At 44.9% G+C, this 23,129-nt stretch overlaps 1 protein-coding gene across 6 annotated transcripts in view; it reads left to right on the forward strand.

Annotated features, from left to right (window-relative positions):
- The first annotated feature begins 545 nt into the window (after positions 1 to 545).
- The window catches only part of MTUS1 (microtubule associated scaffold protein 1), a 193,743-nt gene continuing 171,159 nt past the window's right edge, over positions 546 to 23,129 (forward strand). For 2 of the 6 annotated variants that reach the window (XM_075931164.1, XM_075931169.1), the window contains exon 1: positions 546 to 682. The gene's annotated coding sequence lies outside the window, so the exon portion shown is untranslated. Of the gene's footprint in view, positions 683 to 1,133; positions 1,304 to 1,384; positions 1,469 to 8,186; positions 8,225 to 23,129 lie in introns of those variants that run through there. The other 4 variants (XM_075931167.1, XM_075931165.1, XM_075931168.1 and 1 more) reach the window with 4 other exon arrangements.

A 23,129-nucleotide genomic window follows, 5' to 3' on the forward strand; every position in this document is an offset into this window, starting at 1 on the left:
AAATGCCAAGAACACAGAATTATGCCTCTCTAGCTCCTTTAGCCAACGGTTCTCAAAAAGCCTTCCGAAGGTGGGAATCGTTTACTAGCGAAGCTCCCATTTAACAGTGAGAGAAACAGAGCTCAAACCACAACTCCAAAGTCTTCCAGCAAGTCTACCAAAGCACAGCACCTCCATGTTCTAGCCTCCCTTCTCGTCCCAGTTTCCTGAGCTAAGCACTACACCAGACTGCCTCCTAGAATCGGGACCAAACCCAGCCATCCTTGCGCTCGCCCGTCTCCCGGAATTTCAATAAGGCTTCTACCAATCACTACCCCGGTGGGAGATGCAGGCAGTCTATTACCAAGAGCCGGTTAGTTTGTCTATTGCACAGGAAGGTGCGAGAGCTCGTGCGGCTGGAGAGGAAGACCGAATCGGGCGCGCGCGGGGGTGGGGGCAGCTCTTGGCCGGCCAGGTTCGCTCCGGTTGGGGGAAGGCGCTCAGGTGCGCTGACGTCACAAAGCAGAACAGGTGCCACCAATGCCCTAGGCAAAAGAGAGAGGGAAGGCGCGAGCCGCCTAGCTGGTATTGAGCACGCGCGCCCGCGGCCAGTTCGGAGGAGAGCAAAGGCGCGCACAGAGCCAGCGACAGGAGCGCCCGAGTGCAGCGCAGCACAGAGCGCGGCTAGGCGCAGCTGCAGGAGGTGAGTGGGGCTCTGACACGCTGGGGGGGCTGCTCCGGGGAAGGGTTTCAGAGAGGGCCGCTGGTTTCAGAGTGGCCCGCTCCTGTCCCCGCCCGGGAGCGAAGCTCTCGGCCGCAGGGAATTGCTTGGGACGAGGGCTGGCAACTTCCTAGTGAGACTGGGATTGGCGCAACTTGTGCGGGATGTTGTTCCTCGGGCCTTTGGGGTTGCGCTGCCGGCCACGCTTCTCCTCTCTTTCTCCCCGCTCCGGCAGAGCAGCTGGCGGTGCCTCCAGCGATCGCAGCTGCAGAGCCCCAAACTTCTTAGCTAGGGGAAGCGGGACTGGGAGCGGTGGGAGGAGGAGAAGGGGGGGCGCTTTCTGTGCCGGAGCGCAGTGGAGTGGCAGCAGCAGCACAGGCGGCAGTGGGCGCGTGGTGCTGGGTTTCCCTCTTGGCCCCTTTAAGCTGCGTTCTCCCTTCCCATTAAACGTGTCGGGCCGCCCGCTAGTGTGCGTAGCGGCTCCATGGCCTCCGCGGGGCTGCTGCCGCAGGGATTCTCCCGGCTTTGGTTTCGGGCTTGGCCGCCAGCCCCGAAGGCTGACTGACTCAGAGCCGGGCTTGCGGTAGGTGGCTCGCCCAGCAGGTAGAGATTTTTCCTTCTAGTCACTGCCAGGGGTGTAGCGAAAACTTGGCCCGATTTCCTGGCGCGGCGGGGGGAGAGGGAGCAAAGGGCTGGCTGGCTGCGCCCGGGGCTGCAGGCTGTCCTGCCGATCGGGTCGGTTTCTCCTGGCTGCGCGGCCGAGGGAAGGTAGGAGACCGGTCGCTGCCGGGCACTGGGCGGGATGTCACTTTGCGGAGCGGCGTCTTGACTTTGCTGTAAACTTGCATAACTCGTCTTAATTGCTGCGGCTCTGCGGCTGAACCCGGGCTGTCTCCGAAGGGAGGCGGTGCGTGCATCTCCCGTTCCTGCGCTCCGGCGCTTGGTCAGGTGACTGTTCTGTGACTGGCACTGCGGATAGCAATAGTTGGACGTGCTCTCCGCCTTGGGTCAGGCTCTTCTGCACGCTCCTCGCTGCAGTCTAGCTGCATTTAGTCCTCGCTATTTAAAACCGGCTATTTGGGTTTTGTATAGTAAATCCTGCTTCTCTGTGGAGGAGGAGAGAGAAGATGTGCGGGATGACCTCCTGAGGTCCTTACCAACCCTTTATTTCGATGGTGCTGTATTACTGTGAAGTATATATATGGGAATATTAGTTAAACTGTAGTTTCCAAGGCAACTAATTTTGATGCAGATTACATTGCACAAAACAAAAAAAAGTTGCTTTAGTTGGCATTAATACATAATAAAATAACCCGTGATTGATATCTGCTAATTTAAGGGCCCTTCAAACTGAGCTGTTAGAGTTAAACTGGATAAAGCAATTTCAATAGGATACTATCATATTGAAATCGAGGCAGTTTCAAAATGCGTTTGAGTTCAAAATGAGCAGTCTAGGTATAACTCCTGCTTATTGATTACTTTGCTGATTCTTATTGTCTTAACTCTTTATTTTTCTGTTATTTTTTTTTCTTTTTAGGAAAAGTGCCCCATTATATAGTCAAATATGAAAGATGACATTATATAGTAAAATATGAAACTGTGTGTGCGCGCGCGCTTGCACAAACACAGTTTCATATTTTACTTCTACATACACTTGAAGTGCTGTCAAGGACATAACTGTGTTGTAGTATAATTTGTTCTCAATTTAAACAACACTTGGGTGTTAACTGTAAAAGGAAACAAAATACTCCAGCAAGTGATTCTTTTTGTTGTCCCATTGATATCCTTTGTTTTAGTAGCTTTGTGCTGACAGAATAAGGGACATAGCAGTGATGAACCAGACATCATCTGCTTCTCATTCCAAAGATTTACTTCCGTTGTGTGTCTACACTACTGTATAAAATATCTTAACTTTGACCCGGAGGGCCCACTTACTAGTAACTAGTATAGCTGTTCTTTAGATGTTAAAAGTTGTGCTTTCCTCATGTGATTGAGCTAATACCATCAAAATCTTAACTGAAGTCCTTACATGGAATTTCTGCTATGCTTCGAGAAATGAAGTCGTGCTTTGTCTACTAACCGCATCGGCTCTCCATATAATCAAAAAAGTTATTGAGAATATATACCTCTTGTTAGTTTTATATGGTGGGTTAAAAATTTACATCTTCAGAACAAGTAGGAAGAATTTTATTGTTTTAAAACAAGTAATCTCTTTACAGAGCAGGTTGACACATTTTTTTTTCTTTGTGTTACCTCTCCAAGGGTCTGGGAGAGTGATGTAGTAAAGATCTCTTTTTAGAGGATTAAAATCAGTGTCAACAGTTTTTTGGAATATGTAGTTAAAGTGGTACACTATGATGAGCTTCTGCAATGAAAGTGGAAGTTGAAACTGTTAAAATAGTGGTGACATTTTTAAATACTAGTAATTGCTAGTACCCACTTCGATCAATTTTAGTGTAATAAGAGCCATAACATTCTTGCCATATTCTTTGAAAATATTTTGAATCTTTACACCTTTGTTTCTATTTATACAGCACAAAGTTGGCAAAGGGAAGAGTGCTAACGTTTGAAAAGGGCATTGAGCTCAAATTTGACACCATGGTTCCAAGGCGAAGCAGAGACTGGGTATAACAACTCATCAAGTTAGACTATCAAAATAAAGAACTAAAAGTACTCTGAAAATACTTGTTACGGAAAGCTGATTTAACGTAACAAGTACGCATGTTAAAGTATACTATTGGGACAAAGGTGAAGCAACTTATGAAGGGATTTTGTCCCAAAACAGGCTTATAAAGTGCCACTAGGCTAAATATTTCTTGGATCATTCTATAAAGATTTTAAAGAAGGTTGAATTACACTATCACAGGTGTTTAATATGCAGTATATTATATAAAAAGATAAGAATTAAATTTTACCTGCTATAAGTAACAATGGTATCTTTCTCTCTTGTATATCTCCAAAGCCCTACCTGAAGTGTCATTTGCTGGCCCAGGCACTAGTTCAGTGCCTCTAAATCCTCAAAAAATGCCATTAAGAATGCAGCCTTGAACAAGGCTGTCTCCTGACTGCACCGATATATCTGACAACTTGCACCAGATATCTAAGTATCTGAATTATGGGTTGTTGGAGATTTTCCTTTGACCCTCTGACTCAAAATCACATGTCTAAAATCCCAACTATACCTTCTGAGCATACCACCTACCTTTGTTTAAAAAAAAAAAAAATTGCACTGCTATATCAACCAATTTTTAGGTCTGTCTTTAGTATAGCATCCATTCCTCTCCTTGAAAGGAAAATACATTAGAGAGGTGCAGGAACTCCTATAACAATACGTTTTCCATCACTTTACTCTTACAAAATAACTGAGCAGCTGACAGCCAAGCATACAATGCTCATCCTGCAGCCATGACTTTATATGCAATATCAGAATAATCATTCATAATAGCCTTGGCTTATGTGCAGGCTATCAGACTTGTGGCCATCACTGGCCTGAGTGATTGTGTAATCCAGCCCAGTTCTTCCTGGTGGGCCAGGCCTCCTGTTACCAAGCCCTGCCCCTTCATGGCACCCTGTCTCCAAGGAAGTGGCTTCCTGGATCACAGTGCTGGCACAGTGTTGTGGTAGCAGTTGTGCGCACCCCTGCCCCCATGCGCTTCCTGTGGCAGCAGGATTTATGGAGCAGTGGAGCACAGCTCAGGAAGTGCTTAAATTCATGGGTCTGGACTTAATGCATCCGAGGGTACTGAGGGAGTTGGTAGATGTCATTGAGGAGCCTTTGGCCATTATCTTTGAAAAGTTGTGGAGATCAGGAGTGATCCTGGATGATTGGAAGAAGGCAAATGTAATGCCCATCTTTAAGAAAGGGCAGGAGGAGGACCCAGGGAACTATAGGCTGGTCAATCTTACCTCAGTCCCTGGAAAAATCGTGGAGGGGGTCCTCGAGGAATCCATTTTGAAGCACTTGGAAGAGGAGAAGGTGATCAAGAATAGTCAGCATGGATTCACAAAGGGCAAGTTGTGCCTGACTAATCTGATTAGCTTCTATGATGAGGTAACTGGCTCTGTGGATATGAGGAAGTCAGTGGATGTGATATACCTTGACTTTAGCAAGGCTTTTGATACGGTCTCCCACAACATTCTTGCTAGCAAGTTAAGGGAATGTGGATTGGATAACTGAATGGTAAGATGGATAGAAAGCTGGCTGGAAGGTCGGGCCCAGCGGGTAGTAATCAATGGCTCTCTCAGGATAGTGGTCAGTTTCTAGCGGAGTTCCCCAAGGATCGGTTCTGGGACCGGTTTTGTTCAACATCTTTATTAATGACCTGGATGAGGGGATGGATTGCACCCTCAGCAAGTTTGCGGATGACACTAAGGAAGGGGGAGAAGTAGACACACTGGAGGGCAGAGATGGAGTCCAGAGTGACTTAGACAAATTGGAGGATTGGGCCACAAGAAATCTGATGAGGTTCAACAAGGACAAGTGTAGAGTCCTGCACCTGGGATGGAAGAATCCCAAGCATTGTTACAGGCTGGGGACCAACCGGCTAAGTAGCAGTTCTGTAGAAAAGGACCTGGGGATTACAGTGGATGAGAAGCTGGACATAGTCAACAGTGTGCCCTTGTATGCCATTAGCTTTCTTGGCTACTAAGTTGCATTAGGAGGAGCATTGCCAGTCGATCCAGAGTTGTGACTATTCCTTTTTACTCGGCTCTGGTGAGGCCATCTGGAGTATTGTGTCCAGTTCTGGGCCCCCAATTGCAGGAAGGATGCGGATGCATTGGAGAGGGTCCAGCAGAGGGCAACCAAAATGATTAGGGGGCTGGAGCATATGCCTTATGAGGAGAGGCTGAGGGAGTTGGGTCTATTTAGTCTGCAGAAGAGAAGGGTGAGGGGGGATTTGATAGCAGCCTTCAACTTCCTGAAGGGAAGTTCCAAAGAGGATGGAGAGAGGCTGTGCTCAGTAGTGACAGATGGCAGAACAAGGAGCAATGCTCTCAAGTTGTGGTGGGAGAGGTCCAGGTTGGATATTAGGAAAAACTATTCCACTAGGAGGGTGGTAAAGCACTGGAATGGGTTAGCTAGGGAAGTAGTGGAGCCTCCATTCCTAGAGGCGTTTGAGTCCCGGCTTGACAAAGCCCTGGCTGGGTTGATTTAATTGGGATTGGTCCTGCCTTGGGCAGAGGGCTGGACTTGATGATCTCCTGAGGTCTCTTCCAGCTCTATGATTCTATAAGTGCTTTTTTCCACTGCACTCTTCTCTCCCCTCCTCTGCCACCTCTCCTGTGGCTCCTGCTGCCATGGGCAATGTAGGGAGGGGCCTGATGACTGCTGCCATGCCAGGGCCCCTCTCCATAATCTCCAAAGCTGCGTCCTTGGGGACAGGATGCCATTGGATGGGAGATGGCTGTCAGAGGGGGTGATGGCCTGAAGGGTCACAGCCTGGGGACAGGTAATATATGCTCTCCTCCCCCGGGTCTGACTGCGCAATCACTCTGGCTGGAGATGACCTGTGGGCTAGGAATGTGAGACCTCTGATATATAGGGCAACCTTATTGACTGCCCTGGCCCTCATGATCAATCCTAAAAGCTCTGCCAACTTATTTCTGGAATGTCCAGAAATTAACTCAGCTGTTTAACTTAGTTTCTTAGTTCTTTAGTTCTGCTAGTGATGCTGCCAACCTACCAGCCGTACTCTGGAATTGGGCCAGCAGATGCACACTAATGTGCCATTGGCCATGGCAGAACATAAAGATACCTTCCTCCATCCAACAGGGGGCTAGCAGTTTTCCTGAACCCCTCTGATCAATGCCTATTTCAAGTGATGTCCTTTCTCAGTCCATAAGAGAAGGAACACTTAAAGCTATGACTGTCCCATCCTTGACTAGACAGTCTGCCAGTCTTTAGGATTGGATGAGTCTAATTGTCAAAATACAATTCAAGTTTCAGCTTTTATTAGGTATAAGATTGTTTCATCATTTTGAACACTTGACAAGTTATTAGGGTTGTTTTAAAACTGGTTGCTCAATTTTCTTTTCAGATAAACATGAAGCTACAATTCAGAGCAGTGCTTTCATGAGTTACATGCTATCCCCCATGTGAAAGTCTATGGTTCATAAATAGTCAGTGAACAAATATTGAATTCAAGCTAAAAATGGCATATAAAATAGTGGCTACTGGGCATCTTTGTTAAATAACACCATTCTTTAGGAGTTCAGATGACTGAATGTATGATTGGACAGTATAAAGAAATATTTTTAGTAGAAATAAATGACTAACATTCTTGAGTGCACAGCTTTATTTCCTGCATTCCACCTAGATTACAGGTTAAAAGAACAAATCTACCTCCAAGCTTCTTGAAGCACTGATTTCAACCATAGCTGTAGTATTTCCAACCCAAAGTATTATGTTAAGGGCCCCAAAATAATGAGACTGAAGACAACTCCTAGGTTTTTAATTGCCTTTTTAGCTTTAGGGCACATGGTTTCAATCTTTTCTTTGCAACCATTAGAGCTGGAAACATTTTTTGAAAGCAGAGATTTTTATGTACTCACCATGGGCCCTGGCCTTCAGAAATACAAAGTATTATGAGACTTACGATAAAACAACCAGAGTTGGCAAATTAGATCTTTCTAGTTCAATGCATAGTAGCTGTTCAATCTAATAATTTTGGACATGTGTTATTGTGAAAAGTAGAACTGAAAGCAATGGACTCTCACCTAGCTATCCAGTAAATATGGGATAACAGCAACTATAGAATTGTCATCCACTCAAAAGAGGAATGGGCTATGCTGTCAAGTGTTTTTTGATAGGTGATGAGGATGCAAGTTTATAATATGTGCAGAGACTTCATATGCCACATGATTAAGCAGGAGGTCTCCTAAATCCCTAATGTTAAATTCCTTCTATAATAGATCCTGGTTAAGGCCCTACCTGAACTGTGGGATGACTGTCAAAATAATTGTGGCTGAGTTGTGCGGAAACATGGAAAATGGCAGGAAAATAGTAATGGGCCCTTTATTATAGTTATTTGGAAAAGCCAGAGGAGAGCTATTTGTTTAAGAAATATTGTTCTAGCAAATTAAACTCAAGTATTATGTCTGCTAACTTTTTTTTGACGACCCATCCAGGATTCCCAGGTTTGTGCATCTTGGGTAGCAGATAAAACTTCTGGTTGGGATTGAGGGGTGTTTAATGTAAATTTGGTCCTGAGCAGTATGAGGGACCTTCATGAGCAGTTGTTGTTGGTTGTTTTTTTGTTTGTTTTTTAAGGCGGGGGGAATGGTGTTATTTTTTTAGTGGGATCTAATGGGTACTTAAGAACAATATGCATCTTCATCAGCTTCATTTAACATGAACAGTCTAATTGACTATTTTTTCCCCTTTGCTATTCTTCTCCTCCTTCTCTTCCCCCCCCCCCCCCCCGCCTCATCCTCTATTTATTTTGGAACTGGACTTTCAACACTCTGTTCATCTGAACAAGTGGGTTGTACCCATGAAAGCGCATGATACCATCTACACGTTTTGTAAGTTTCTAAGGTGCAGCAAAACTATTAGTTGTTTTTTAAATGTTGGTATGCTTTCTTTTGCTAAAATAACCTTCTCTTCTACTCTGAAGTTCAAACCCTCCAATGTTAAGTATTTCTTTGGTACATTCTTCCTCTATTTTAGTCTAGTTGCTCTGGGATGAGGAATTCATCTAATTTCTCTTCTAGCTACAGAGATAATAGTTGATGTTGAATGACAATCTTGATTTCTGTTGATTGCAATTCACTGCACTTCACAAAATCCAGCCCCAGGGTATAATTGACTGCTTTCTTAACATCCTTAAGGAATGTGACTACATTGCTCCAGGGTCAATAGTTCTAGTCTAATTTACTTTTTCTAGTTCTGTGTGAATTTATTGACTTATTGTATAAATTTTAAACTTGAGTACATTTTCAAGTTACTGAGACCTTTGGATGCTGGAACCAACTGCTATCAACAAACTGCAAATGTTAACTTTTGCACTTTCACTTCATACAGACTCAGATAGCTTTTTTAAAAGAACACTAGTTGTATAATGTCCCGTTAGACTTGGAAGTATGTCAAGATGCATACAATTGTACTCCAGCATTGATATGAGTTTACAAGGAGAAAATCATATGGTCTTCATAAACAATGCAATATTTATAAATGTTGTAATATAAAGATACCAAAGTCAAGAAACTCAAGATTAAGCTATTACTATTTGAATTGTATAGTTGTGAATGGGTGAACCCATTAAAGCATTTCAGTCTAATTAGAGAGGCCTGCTGTAGGTGCTGGTACATTATCATTGCTTTTTTTGTTGTGAATTTACAGTGATGTAGTGGCTACTGTGAAAACAATACTTGGTTGGGACACTATGCTTTGAGCCCACTTTGATTGTATCTCTTGAGGCTAGTAGCTGAGACTAACAGAACGGCGTGACTTGGACTGGCTCCCAGTACTGGATTACACTAATAATAAAACAAAGGGCGCTTCCATTATAATCACTCTTTTTCTCCCCAAGAGCCAGATCTTCCTATCATGCTAGATCTAAACTTAATAAAAAACAGGACTATGTAGCACTTTAAAGACTAACAAGATGGTTTATTAGGTGATGAGCTTTCATGGGCCAGACGCACTTCTTCAGATCAAATAGCGGAAGAAAATTGTCACAACCATATATACAAAAGGATACAATTTAAAAAAATGAACACACATGAAAAGAACAAATCAAATTTCAGAGCAGAAGGGGCATGGGGGGGGGGAAGGTAAATGTCTGTGAGCTAATGATATTAGAGGTGATAATTGGGGAAGCTATCTTTGTAATGGGTAAGATAATTAATGTCTTTGTTTAAACTTAGGCATAAAGTGTCAAATTTAAGCATGAATGACAGTTCAGAGGATTCTCTTTCAAGTGTGGTATGAAAAGGTCTTTGAAGCAGGATGCAGGTAATCAAGTGGTTGAGACAATGTCCTTTCTGGTTGAAATGGCAGGAGACTGTTTTTTCTTTGTGATCCTGTCTAATATCTGTTTTGTGGGCATTGATTCTTTGGCGAAGTGTCTGAGACGTTTGTCCAATGTATGTAGCAGATGGACACTTTCGGCACATGATAGAATAAATTATATTTCTGGATGTGCAGGAATATGTGTTCTGGATCTTATAACTCACTTGGTTAGGTCCAATAATGGTATCATCAGAGTGAATATGTGGACAAAGCTGGCAACGGGGTTTGTTGCAAGGGAAGGTACCAGGGTTGGTACTAGTGTGGTATGTCCTGTAGTTGTTGGTAAGAATCATCTTGAAGTTAGGTGGTTGTCTATAGGAGACTATGGGTCTGTCTCCCAGAGCTTCTTGGAGTTTAGTATCCTGTTCCAGTACAGGCTGTAGTTTGATAATGTGTTAGACAGGTTTAAGTTGGGGGCTGTAGGTGATGACAAGTGGTGTTCTATTGTTGGTTTTCTTGGGTCTGTCTTGAAGTAGATGGTTTCTAGGTATTTGTCTGGCTCTTTCAATTTGCTTTTTTGTTTCTCCGGGTGGGTAGTTGAGGTTTATAAATGCTTGGTAGAGATCCTGAAGTTTCTGGTCTCTGTCAGTGGGATTAGAGCAGCTGCGGTTGTATCGAAGGGCTTGGCTATAGACAATGGATCGTATGGTGTGTTCTGGATGGGAGCTGGAGGCATGTAGGTAACTGTATGAGTCGGAGGGTTTTCTGTAGAGAGTGGTGTCTAATTTTCCATTTCTGATTTGTACTGTGGTGTCCAGGAAATGGATCTCTCGTGTAGAATGGTCCAGGCTGAGGTTGATGGTGGGGTGTAGGTGGTTAAAATCTCTGTGGAATGTCTCCAGTGTTTCTTGGCCATGCGTCCAGATCATAAAGATGTCATCGATGTAGCGTAAGTAGAGAAGGGGTAAAAGGGGATGGGAGTTGAGGAAACGTTGTTCTAAGTCAGCCATAAAGATATTCGCATATTGTGGGGCCATGCGTGTACCCATGGCTGTGCCGCTGATCTGGAGGTATAAGTTGTTCTCAAACTGGAAAACCATCTTGTTAGTCTTTAAAGTGCTACATAGTCCTGTTTTTTGTTTCAGCTACACCAGACTAACACGGCTACATTTCTATCCCTAAACTTAATAGTGATTGCTACCAGTAAGGAAGATTAGATGAGGCCTTTCAGATGCCACTGATCTGCTAACAAAGAGCCTGTTAAAAGAAGCAGCCAGTGGACAACTTGAAGGGATGTCAGGAAGCTGTTAGGAGGTTGTGTTTAAATTCACTGGTGTTCATAGTGATTTCCCCTCACAAACTCCATATTGAGCCTTTTGGATTCACTAGCTGCTTTCAGTATCACCGACAGGCATGCTTACTTTATCTAGTTGAGGAGAGTAACCTTTTGAATGGCTAGGCTTTTTCATGAGGTGGCAGGTAAGAAGGCACTCCTAGTGTTGCTCTTACATTGAGGACATCACATGGGAGAGGATTGAAAGCTTCTGTTATGTCTTGCCTTCTGCTTTGTCTGTATATAAGGTATTGGATAGTCATAAACTGGATGTTGAGCTGATAATTTTGGTATGCCTACATCAGCTCTATCCATGTGTTACCTGAATTGACTGGAGTAATGTAATGAATTTAGCCAATGTCGGAAGAAGTGGGGAACTGACAGGAAACTATTAAGTTGAAATATCATACAAATTGTTAGGGAGGAGTGGGAGCAAAGCAACCTGAAGGTTTCCATGATGTCTGCACCCCTTCCTGAGGGGAGCATATTTGTTAATTTTTCTTAATGTGAGGGTTTATGTTCAAGAGGAGCTCTTCCATATGTACCTGATGAAGTGACTACAGCCTCTGCTGCAGGTGTGGCCCTTGTTACATTTAGTCACAAACCTCTAGCTCGAGATACAACTGTAATGTATCCTGCATGGGGGCTCTCCCTTGATACCAAAAGGAAGCCCAAGGTTTGTGTAAAGATGCACACTTGTGTCATGTGTTCTGTATACCAAAGTGTTCTGTTTTAATTAATTAGCTATCCTTTTGTTGATGACATTAACAGTTGGTTTTGAACTCTGAACTGTGTTGACTTTTAGCTGAATTACCAGCTCTGCTAGTTGTGAGACTTTTTAGCCATTGAAATAATCAGAGATACCTGAGTTTAGTCAGCTTTGCAAGGAAGGGAGGTGATGGCAGGGCGCTTGGTCCTTGTGCTTTTGGTTTGACAATGCATGTTTTAACCTCTGGGTACTCTGTAAATGTATTTTACTGGGAAAGAGCTACTTGAAAGATTTGGATGGGGGCAGTATGGTATTTTGCATATACAGTATTCTATAGGAGTTTGCACATACTCTAAATAATTTTTAAATGTGTATATACTCGAGAGCAGAAGCATCTAGAGCTTCAATAATGGATATGTTCTTGATTTTTTTTTAAGGGGATTAATTGGATGAATTCTGTATGAAATCAGTGTGCAGGACTGCTGTATAGATATTGACTGTAACTGACTGATTACTTCTCAGTTATGCATTTCCTGTATTCAAAGTTCAGATTTGCATAATGACTGTACAGCCTGTAAATGAATAACCCATCATGTAACTCTATGCACTTTGGGAATGGGGGATGTTATACTTTCCAAGGGGGGGGGGGAAAAGAGTGGGGGAAGGTGACTTTAAGAGCAGAACCACGGTGTGGGAGGGGTGGAAGGGGGGAAGAAGGTCCTGACTGGTGAGGCAGTCAGATACTGAAGTGGACTCTTGCAAGCATACATACGGATAATTACAAGGGCAGTAGTAGTTTGTAATGAGGGGACAGCATGCATGCTCCATTATAAGATGAACAGCCTTTTGAAAGCAACTGTATCTGCAGGCATTGGAGTTTTAACACAGTTTAATGTTTTGTTGCATGCAAGCAAGGAAGCATTCCTGAGATCATAAAATATTAAATTGCACATGACTCAGATTAGTCTAAGGGAGTAATTCTGTTCAGAGCATTACAATATGCAGTTACAAGACTGCTGTATCTGGACACATGCTTCTGTAGACTGTAGTATTTTGCTAAAACAACAAGTTTTTTTTATTTCCATGTTTGGTAGAAATTAAATTATAAATGTTAAATCTGAGCTAATCCCAATAGTCAAATTAGAGTGCCAGGATAGTAAATACACAAATTTCTTCTATAATAATAAATAGTTGGGTGAGTAACTGACCAGCCCAAACATCAAACTAGCTTTATTAGCTAATATTTTTATTAAACCACTTCTTAAAAGTAAAGCTAAGATAGCTTATGGCAATTCGTGAAGTGTAAACAATTGTTTAGAAGCTGCTTTTTTAACGGAAGATATGGGGGAATTAATAAATTTTTTGTAGACAACTGTCCGGCAGAAGCAGTAGATAGCTATCCCTGGAATACAAGCAATCTTTATGATAAACTTTTAAGGCAAGTTGCTTGTTAGGGGTCTTGAAGCACTGTGCTATTTGAAAGCTTTCCATTGTCGTGTTGGGGAAGACTTAAATACCTGGAGGGTGTTACTTTTTTAATCTGTCCAGACAAATAATCAGTGATCTTGTTGTTAGAAATTTCAGTATAACTTGAGGAAAATACATACCCCAAAATTCTCCATTGTCATACAGTTTGACCTTTAACAGCGCTTAAACGTACTATTACTAGTCGTTTTTAATTATTTAATATAAATCCTGAAAGTTTTCTACAGTTCCTGCTCATTTTAAAGTACCTTAGCATTTGGGTTACTTGAGTCCAATAAATCTTTGCTTTCAGAATACATGACTTGCAATGTTAAGCACAGTAGTCAGTTAAGAAAAATATCCTAATTCAGGGACTGACAATATAATAGCGGAACTGCTCATTGAAGATACGGGAGCAGAACTAAAATGAAGAATAGCTATGTAGGAAGCTAAGCACTAATAATTGGGGTGGGGCTGTGGGAAAAAATGGGTACTTAATATTTGTATTGGCATTTTTAATATAAAAAGACCAATTTTTTATTACTAGTCTAAATCATCATTATAAGATGAGGTAACTAACTCTATGGACATGGGGAAGTCAGTGGATGTGATATACCTTGACTTCATTCAGCAAAGCTTTTGATACGGTCTTCCACAATACTCTTGCAGCAAGTTAAGGAAGTAAGGATCGGATAAATGGACTGTAAGGTGGCTAGAAAGATGGCTAGGTTGTCAGGCCCAATGGGTAGTGATGAATGGCTCGATGTCAGGTCGGCAGTCAGTTTCAAGTGGAGTTTTGTATCCAGTTCTATAGAGGGGGGCTGTAGAGGGGTGGAATGGCCACCCTCTGAGCCGGAAGCAGAAGAAACCCTCTGGGAGCCATCTTGGGGCCAGCCTAGCTCCGCCCCCTCACCTGACCGGAAGTCAAAGGGCGGGGCTAGGACTATAAGAAGGCTGCCACAGAGCTCAGTCAGGGCCCAGCCTCCGAAGGAGCCAGAGGCCTGGCTGGAGCTCCTGCCTGGGGAGGCTAAGACCCGGGCTAGGCCGCCCTCGGCCACCCTCCCAGAGGCCGGCCAGTGACTCCCTGCCCGGGCTACTAAGGCCTGGCCTGGCCCGCCAGCTGAACCACTCGCGGACCCAGAGGACGGGACCGAGCCGCTGGACCCCCGGTGGGTACGGGAACGCCGGGCCGGACAAGCCCCGCGGGACACTACAGAGCTCCGACCTCTTGACCCCTGGATTGGGCCGCCGGCCCCAGCGGAGACAACGCGGGCTTCAACTCCCCGACAGGCCGCTGGGCTACAGGTACTGGGGAAGGGGGGGAGACGAGGAGTGGCCCAGGGGGTAGCATGGGCTGAGAACAGCCCTAGGCCAGCAAGTTGCGGGCTGGAGCCCCTGCTGAGCCCGTAGCAGCTGAACGGCTGCATCCAGGGCCCCTGGGCCGGGGCGCAGTGGAGTGGGTGGGCCTGCGCACCCTGCCACCCACTAATCGGGTGGCAGTCTCCCACCCCCTTGGCACTGCTGCAGCTGCACTGCCTGCCCCGCTCTTGAACTAGGAGCTCCTACAGACTCATAGACTCATAGACTTTAAGGTCAGAAGGGACCATTATGATCATCTAGTCTGACCCCCTGCACAGTGCAGGCCACAGAATCTCACCCACCCCTCTTAGAATAATCCTCTCACCTATGTCTCAGATATTGAAGCCTTCAAATACTTTGAAGGCCCCAACATGCAGAGAGTCCTTCAGCTGTGATCTGTGCCCAATGCTACAGAGGAAGGCGAAAAACCTCCAGGGCCTCTGCCAATCTACCCTGGAGGAAAATTCCTTCCCGACCCCAAATATGGCGATCAGCTAAACCCTGAGCATGTGGGCAAGACTCACCAGCCAGACACCCAGAAGTTCCCTATAGCAACTCCTATCATCCCTCCATTGACCTATTTCCAACTGATAATGAATGGTCAATTAGTTACCAAGATCATGTTATTTCATCCAACCATCCCCTTATCATAGAATCATAGAACTGGAAGAGACCTCAGAAGGTCGTCAAGTCCAGCCCTCCGCTCTAGGCAGGACTAATTCCATCTAAATCAACCCGGCCAGGGCTTTGTCAAGCCGAGACTTAAATACCTCTAGGGATGGAGACTCCACTACTTCCCTAGGTAACCCATTCCAATGCTTCACTACCCTCCTAGTAAAATAGTTTTTCCTAATATCCAATCTGGACCTCTCCCACCACAACTTGAGACCATTGCTCTTTGTTCTGCCATCTGTCACTACTGAGATCAGCCTCTCTCCATCCTCTTTGGAACCTCCCTTCAGGAAGTTGAAGGCTGCTATCAAGTCCCCCCTCACTCTTCGCTTCTGCAGACTAAACAGACCCAAGTCCCTCAGCCTCTCCTCGTAGGTCATATGCTCCAGACCCCTAATCATTTTGGTTGCCCTCCGCTGGACCCTCTCCAATGCGTCCGCATCCTTTTTGTAGTGGGGGGCCCAGAACTGGACACAGTACTCCAGATGTGGCCTCACCAAAGCCGAATAAAGGGGAATAATGACATCTCTGGATCTGTTGGCAATGCTCCTCTTAATGCATCCTAATATGCCATTAGCCTTCTTGGCTACAAGGGCACACTGTTGACTCATATCTAGCTTCTCATCCACTGTAACCCCCAGGTCCTTTTCTGCAGAACTACTACTTAACTGGTTGGTCCCCAGCCTGTAACCATGCTTGGGATTCTTCCGTCCCAAGTGCAGGACTCTACACTTGTCTTTGTTGAATCTCATGAGATTTCTAGTGGCCCAATCCTCCAATTTGTCTAAGTCACTCTGGACCCTATCTCTGCCCTTAAGCGTATCTACCTCTCCCCCTAGCTTAGTGTCATCCGCAAACTTGCTGAGGGTGCAATCTATCCCCTCATCCAGGTCATTAATAAAGATATTGAACAAAACTGGTCCTAGAACCGAACCTTGGGGCACTCCACTAGAAACCGACCGCCATCCTGACATCGAACCGTTGATCACTACCCGCTGGGCCCGGCCTTCTAGCCATCTTTCTATCCATCTTACCATCCATTTATCCAATCCGCATTCCCTTAACTTGCTGGCAAGAATATTGTGGGAGACCGTATCAAAAGCCTTGCTAAAGTCAAGGTATATAACATCCACTGACTTTCCCATGTCCACCGAGCCAGTTACCTCATCATAGAAGCTAATCAGATTGGTCAAGCACGACTTGCCCTTTGTAAATCCATGCAGACCTGTGGGTTTGTTTGCGGCCCCGCCTTGCGTTGGGGCCTGGCCAGCAGTTGCTGCCCTGCCCTGCCCTGCTCGAGGGCCTGGGCTCCCGTATGAGGGTTTTGGCACCCGGCCAGGATCCGGATCGGACCTGTTAAAGGGCCAGGACTCGGACTCCTCTAAGGCACGGTAGGGCCATAGGACGGACTAGCCATCCATTGTACCAGGGCGGAGGATCCGCCTCCCAAAGGCCTGCCGGCCTACAACGAACCTTGCCCCGGAAGGGGGGAAAAGCTCAGGCTATTGTGGACATTGCCGGAGGGCAGTGTCCTGAAGAGACCGCACCACCTGCCGGCAGATATAATTCCCTGAGCAGACGGCAGGGGCGCTGTGGTGGAGCGGGAACCCCGCTACAGGGGCCCAGAAGCAATGCGGGCACATTGGAGAGGGTACAATGGAGGGCAACCAAAATGATTAGGGGACTGGAGCACGTGACGGACGAGGAGAGGCTGAGGGACTTGGGCTTATTTATTCTGCAAAAGAGAAGAGTGAGGAAGGATTTAATAGAGCCTTCAACTTCCTGAAGGGAGGTTCCAAAGAGAATGGAGAGAGGCTGTTCTCAATAGTGATGGATGGCAGAAGGAGGAGCAATGGTCTCAAGTTTCAGTGTGGAGATCTAGGTTGGATATTAGGAAAAAACTATTTCACTAGGAGGGTGGTGAAGTACTGGAATGAGTTACTTATGGAGGTGGTGGAATCTCCATACCTAGAGGTTTTTAAGTCCTGGCTTTACAAAGTCCCATCTGGGATGATTTAGTTGGGATTGGTCCTGCTTTGGGTAGGGGACTGGATTTGTTGACCTCCTGAAGTCTCTTCCAGCCCTATGATTCTCTGAGAGGAGTACCCCAGACGTGTGTCTCAGAAGCAGCGTGGGGCTAGGTGGGAAGCACCTGTCCAAAGTTCCTTCAGCTCCAGTGGGCACAGCTGGGGAAGGGGTGCATGTCCTTCAGCTGGGGAAGGTCTAAGTTTGACTATCCTTTGCGCGCGCGCGCACACACACACACACACACACACACACACACACACACACACCCCACTCCCAGCCAGAGTGAGGAATGCAGCAAACTGTATACTTTCACTCATGAATGTGTAATAGCCAGCCGCATCCCTGTACACACTAGGTGCGGGGGAGCTTCAGCCCCTCACCTTCCCTAAAGAATGATGGGAGGCTCAGTCCTGGGGCAATACCAAATGTGGGGAGCACCCCCCGCCAGTCCCTTTCACCTTCTTGGTGATTCTGTGTCTATTCTGTATCATTTTGAGAAACAGTTCTATTCTGGACACATCCCATTTTCCTGACCCAACCTTACCTTGCTTTAAGTTAGGGCTACTCAACTTTGGAAGCCATGGGGGCCCCAATTATACTCACAGCACATGCCGAAGGCTGCAACTTAAGTGAGGTTGAATATACATGCAAATATATATATGCAAATAGCTTCTTTTACACTGATGGGCAAGAATACAAAGATTAAGCCTTAAGCTGTGGTGCGGGACCCAAGCATGGCCAGTGTGAGCCAGTTAGCACCTCTCAGGTTCTGCTCACAAGGCTAAGCAGCTAGTACTTCCCACAGTGCCCGGCGCTGCTGGCATCTCCTCTTTGGGGGCTAAAAATGTCACAGTAGATGTCTGTTCCAGCCAGCCCATCTGCTTGTGTTCTTAAGTGCTCACTTGAGCCTGGGAGATGGCCTCCACTGGGAGCACACTCCCCAACGGGAAGGCAAGTTGAAAGGATCTTGACCGCGTGTTGAGCCCTGCGTAAACCCAAACCACACTGTGGGCTCCATACAAATGGGCCACGTGTTGAGTAGTCCAGCTTTAAGTTATAATAAGAAGAAACTGCATACCAAATTTGATGGTCCTACTCTTACTGTTTAGAAGGAGTTCCTGAACAGGTGCACGGAAACACTGACAGAAAAACTCTTTTCTATAGTAGACAAATTAATCATGTGTGAGTGATGTTTGCTCTTACAACTTTATAATACTAAATTACTCAATTATAGCTGAATTCACTGAGCTTTTCTGTTTCCTATATGTACTTTATATTTTAAAAGCGTTTGCCTTTTATAGTGGAAAAGCTTCTATGTAGTTTCCATATAGAATTCCAAAATTGAGGGGCGTTTGTATATACTGTACTCAAAATGAAGTAGACTGGGTGATATTTTTCCCCCTTGAATTCCTTGTTATATTTAAGATGTGGGATAGGACAAAAGAGTTGCAAATACTTGATCTTTGAATGGTCGCCACAGACCAGAGACATGGTTTTTGTAATGAGGGTAAAACCGTGTTGGGGATACGATGTTTCTGACTAACATTTTAAGACAGTGTTGCATGTGCTGAACATGAGCTTATGATAGAATAGAAAACAAGGATTATCCATAATGGCTGTATAAAGGAAAAGGGATTAATGCAACATATTCTAGTTCTATGATTCTTATAATTTCAATAGATTGCAGCATTCATTCCATTCTGTCTGCCTCATTTTATTGTTGTCTCATAGATCAGTTAAATGGAATATTACTTCAGGGACTCATGCACTAGCATTCTTGCATGAATACTAATGTATACTGACATGTAAGAGGCGTGTATAAATCCATACTCCCCAAATGCACGTCAGTCCATGTCAATTCAGATTCTCCCCAGCTATGTGACTGAGAACAATTTAATTCATTTGTTATATTCAATTAAGAGAATTGTGGTAAATTCTTTAATCAACACTAACAAAGTGTATAATATAACAAAAATAGCTTGCTTATCTGAGACTTGCCAAGTCATCAGGCACCAGACTGATACAGAATGTTTTAAGGAAAACAAATGTTCTCTAAATATAGCAACATTTTTAATGGGATATTTTTATCTCTAAATAGGTTACCAATGGCTTAAGGTCTCCCAGGATCCATCTACACTTCACTTTTAGCTCGAAATGAGCTACACAATTTGAGATATGCAAATTGTGTAGCTTATTCTTCAGGTAATTGGTCTACACAGCGCCAAATTTTGAAATAGGGTGCCATTCCGACACATCCCTTAATGCTCATGGAATGAGGTTGGAATAGGGCATGTGTTATTTTGAAATAGCTTTTAAAGTAACGGGTACACTGTCAAGATGCAGAAAATGCTATTTCGGGGTACTTGCAGTATCCCGAAATAGCGCCGCTGTCTAGACGTACCTCCAGTGAATAACTGTTCTATCATTGACTATAGTGGAGTCAGAATCAGGCATGTTTGTTCAATAAGCTCTCATAGCATGTGTATCGTTGATGAGAAGTCTGTTTCTGTGGCGGCCATTCCATAGTACTAGCCTAAGTTTTATATTTAGTGCTTGTTTCTGACAGATTAATTTCAAAGTGAAGTCACTACTACATACTGTTGTTTATAAATAAGCAGCACAAGTAAATGCCAACTTTCTGTAGTGAAGTGGCATGCATTTTCATTCTTGAGATTAGAAGCAGGAATAAAAAATCAGTTGCAGTATTATTCTTTAATATTTTACATTGGTAGCCAGTAAGCAAATGCACAATTAGTTTTAGGTGTGCCAATTTAAAATATAAGCAACTGCTTTAATGAAATCAAAAGACTGCCATTTTAAAGCAAGTCAAAGTGAATGGATGATCATGTGAGTTAAAATATTACAAGTGGAGAAACTTGCTCTGCATAACTTATCACTTTCTGTAGCTGAAAGTATGTAGATTTCTTTTAATAAATGAAATATGAAGTCAGGAGATGGGCCTATTACCTAGACCTTTTTGGCTTTTATTTATTACTAGGAAAATGTGGGCTGGGCAAATGTTTCAAACTGCACAAATCTGTACCTAGAACTTGTCAAACTCAAGCCCCGCGATAGCCATTCTGGGCCCTGTGGCAGAGTAAACAATGGGCCCTTGACAGTGGGGTCTGCCTGATGTTTGGGCAGTGCTGTGTGTGACATGCTGACATATTCCCTCTTTCATTCAGGTGAGCAATACATTTTGTGTGCATCAAGGCATGGTGTGCCTTATTCAGGTGTGCACCACCAATAGAAACAAAAAGCTTAGGTGTAATATGTATTTAAGTAGTTGCCAAGGACTGTCTGTGCTGGCTGCTGGGGGAATTTGAGAGAGGTCTGAGTTGTCTCTAAGACACTCACTGAAAGTTCTTCTTTTTTGTTCCTGCGTCCTGCTTCCTCTGTGGAGATGAGTTATGTGGGCGGAGGGAAGGCGGGAGAGGGAGAGACTGTGAGAACTGGCTGCTGGGAAAATCTCAGTGCAGTCTCTCTTCAAGGAAGGCATCAGTCACACACTTTTCACTCAGAGTAGAAAAAAATGCTCCAACATGAATCCTCCAGAGCCTCCTGTGTCCCCTGTTCTGCAGAGATGGAGTAAAGGGGTAAGAGGACATGGTTACATGAGCACACACACCCTTTTCCCCCACTCTCCACATCTAGCAGAAAAGTCCCAGGAGCATTGAACTACAGCAGGTCAGAGAAATGTTGTGCGGGGGTGGGAGGGGGAAGCACCTGCTGCCTTTGCTTCCATATTAGTCATCTGAAGAAGTGGGTTGTGCCCACGAAAGCTCATGATACTATTAATATATTTTTGTTAGTCTCTGAAGTGCTACAGGGCCATTGTTGTTTAAGCTAGGAACAATGTGACTCTCCTGTGCGGCAGGGCCCTTTGGAAATTTTCTGGGCAATTGCTCCCTCCCTCCCCTGTCTGCAGGCCTGGTCACACTAATGTAATGAGAGCTTTTGGTGGAGGTTCTTGGGTTAGGATTGTAGGAAGAAAATAGTTTTGTCAGGACTCCTGTTGAATTTTTTTCAAGAAATTATTTCCCTGTCTATTAAAATTAATAACTTAGAATAAAACTGTGATGAATCAGCTCAATGGATTTGTGCAGTGAGGTAACACGAGCAAGGCACTTGTATAAATCTGTAAATAATCATGCTATGTTCTGCAAGTGGCAGTGGAAAGAAGGGCTGTCATTAGCATGAACATGGAATATAACAAATGTTTCAGAAATTTTAGATGACCCTTTCCATGAGCTTGAATTCTTCCAGAATTTGCCACTTATAGACTAGTTCCTGTCAGTGAGAAAGGGGTGGAATCTTTAACAATGGACTGTACATCGAGTCCAGCCTTTGCACTCTAACCTGAGATGGACTAGGTGCTCTGCCTGCCCAAGACAAGCACGTCATGCCTACCACTATCTACAGTTCTTTTCTTCCTCATTTGCTTTGACTTGCAGTGTTTGCTGAGCACTTCTGTGGATATGTAAGTCAAGCATTTAAATTGAACCCTAAAATACAGCAAAGTAATCTCTAAGTCAGGGGTGGGAAAATCCTCTCAGCAGGCTGGATCTGTCCAGCAAGGCAGTTCCAGGCCCTGCCCCCTAGCGCACGGGTCAGCAACCTACGGCACACGTAGCATGTGTGCCAATTTTCAGCATCACGTGGGAAGAGCTCAGCTCAATCCCTCCTCTGCACAGCTGCTGGAGAGCATGCCCGCCTTCCCTCGACAGGCTGGCTGCGGTGGGAGGAGGCAGCGCTGGGTCTGAAGCTCCTCCGAGACGCCTCGGCAGGCTCCACAGGCACCATGCACATGTGGTTTGGGGCTGGCCCTGGAGGCTGTAGTTGCTGTCGGGGCAGTGGAGCCACCCTCTTCTGAAGCTGGCCCTAGACCTCATGGCTGCAGCGGTTGCTGCAAGCAGGCATGAAGGCAGGTAAGGTCCCCCCTCCGGCCCAGACCTCCCCTCCCCCGAATCCCCTCATGCCACCCCCAGCTTGCTCTGACACCCTTACTTGTTCCTGCTCCCTCCACCTGCCGGACACCCCACTCCCAGCTTGCTTCTGCACTCCACCTCCCTCCCAGATCCTGCACCCAATCCCTATCCTACTTGGTGGCAGCCCTGTCTCTTGCACAATACCCCTCATTTTTGTCCCTACCCCAGAGCCTAAGGAGATCCATAAAATCCACTAACTCTGGAACCCCAGAAAAGTAAATTGGGTCTATGGGAAACCCTGAATCTCATTCCTCCCATTTTTTTCCCCTCACCCCAGGAGACTGGGGCATCAGAGGAGTGAGGTGTCTTAGTTGGAGCCACATGAGTGAGTATAGGGGGTTTTGGGGACACTTTTTTTCCACTTCTGTGGTCCCCAACTGATTTTTTTTCTGTGGGTCAGTGACCTCCCCCCAGCCAAGAAGGGTTCCCCACCCCTGCCATAAATAAAGAAAACACTGACATTTTTTGTGTTGGACATAAATATTTTACTTAATTTAAAATGAAGTTTGATAAACTACCGTGAGAGAGTTAAAATGCATAGTCTGTTTCCTAATTTAAATTAAAGTGTTCTCACTAGATGTAGCTGGTTGACCAAAATAAGGTTATCGTACCCAGCCTTCCCTTGCCTTCCTTACCTCTTCCTTCCCTCGGCACACAGATCATGAATAAGTTCAATCTCAGTATGCCACTTGCACTAAAAGGTAAGGTTTGCATCTTTCTTTATTACGAAGCTGCTGTAAGTAGGACTATTATTGACTTTAAGAAGTATCACTGGCACGTGGACTATTACATAGAGGCAAATAAGTCAAATCTTGGCACTCCGCCTCTGTAAGGTTACTGACCCCTGCCCTAGCGTGGGGGCAGGGACCCGAGGCCAACCAAAGCTCCAAGCAGGGTAGATCTCAACCCCATCCCTTCTGGGT

This window comes from Pelodiscus sinensis, chromosome 5, assembly GCF_049634645.1.
Source record: "Pelodiscus sinensis isolate JC-2024 chromosome 5, ASM4963464v1, whole genome shotgun sequence".
Classification (NCBI taxonomy): Eukaryota; Metazoa; Chordata; order Testudines; family Trionychidae; genus Pelodiscus; species Pelodiscus sinensis.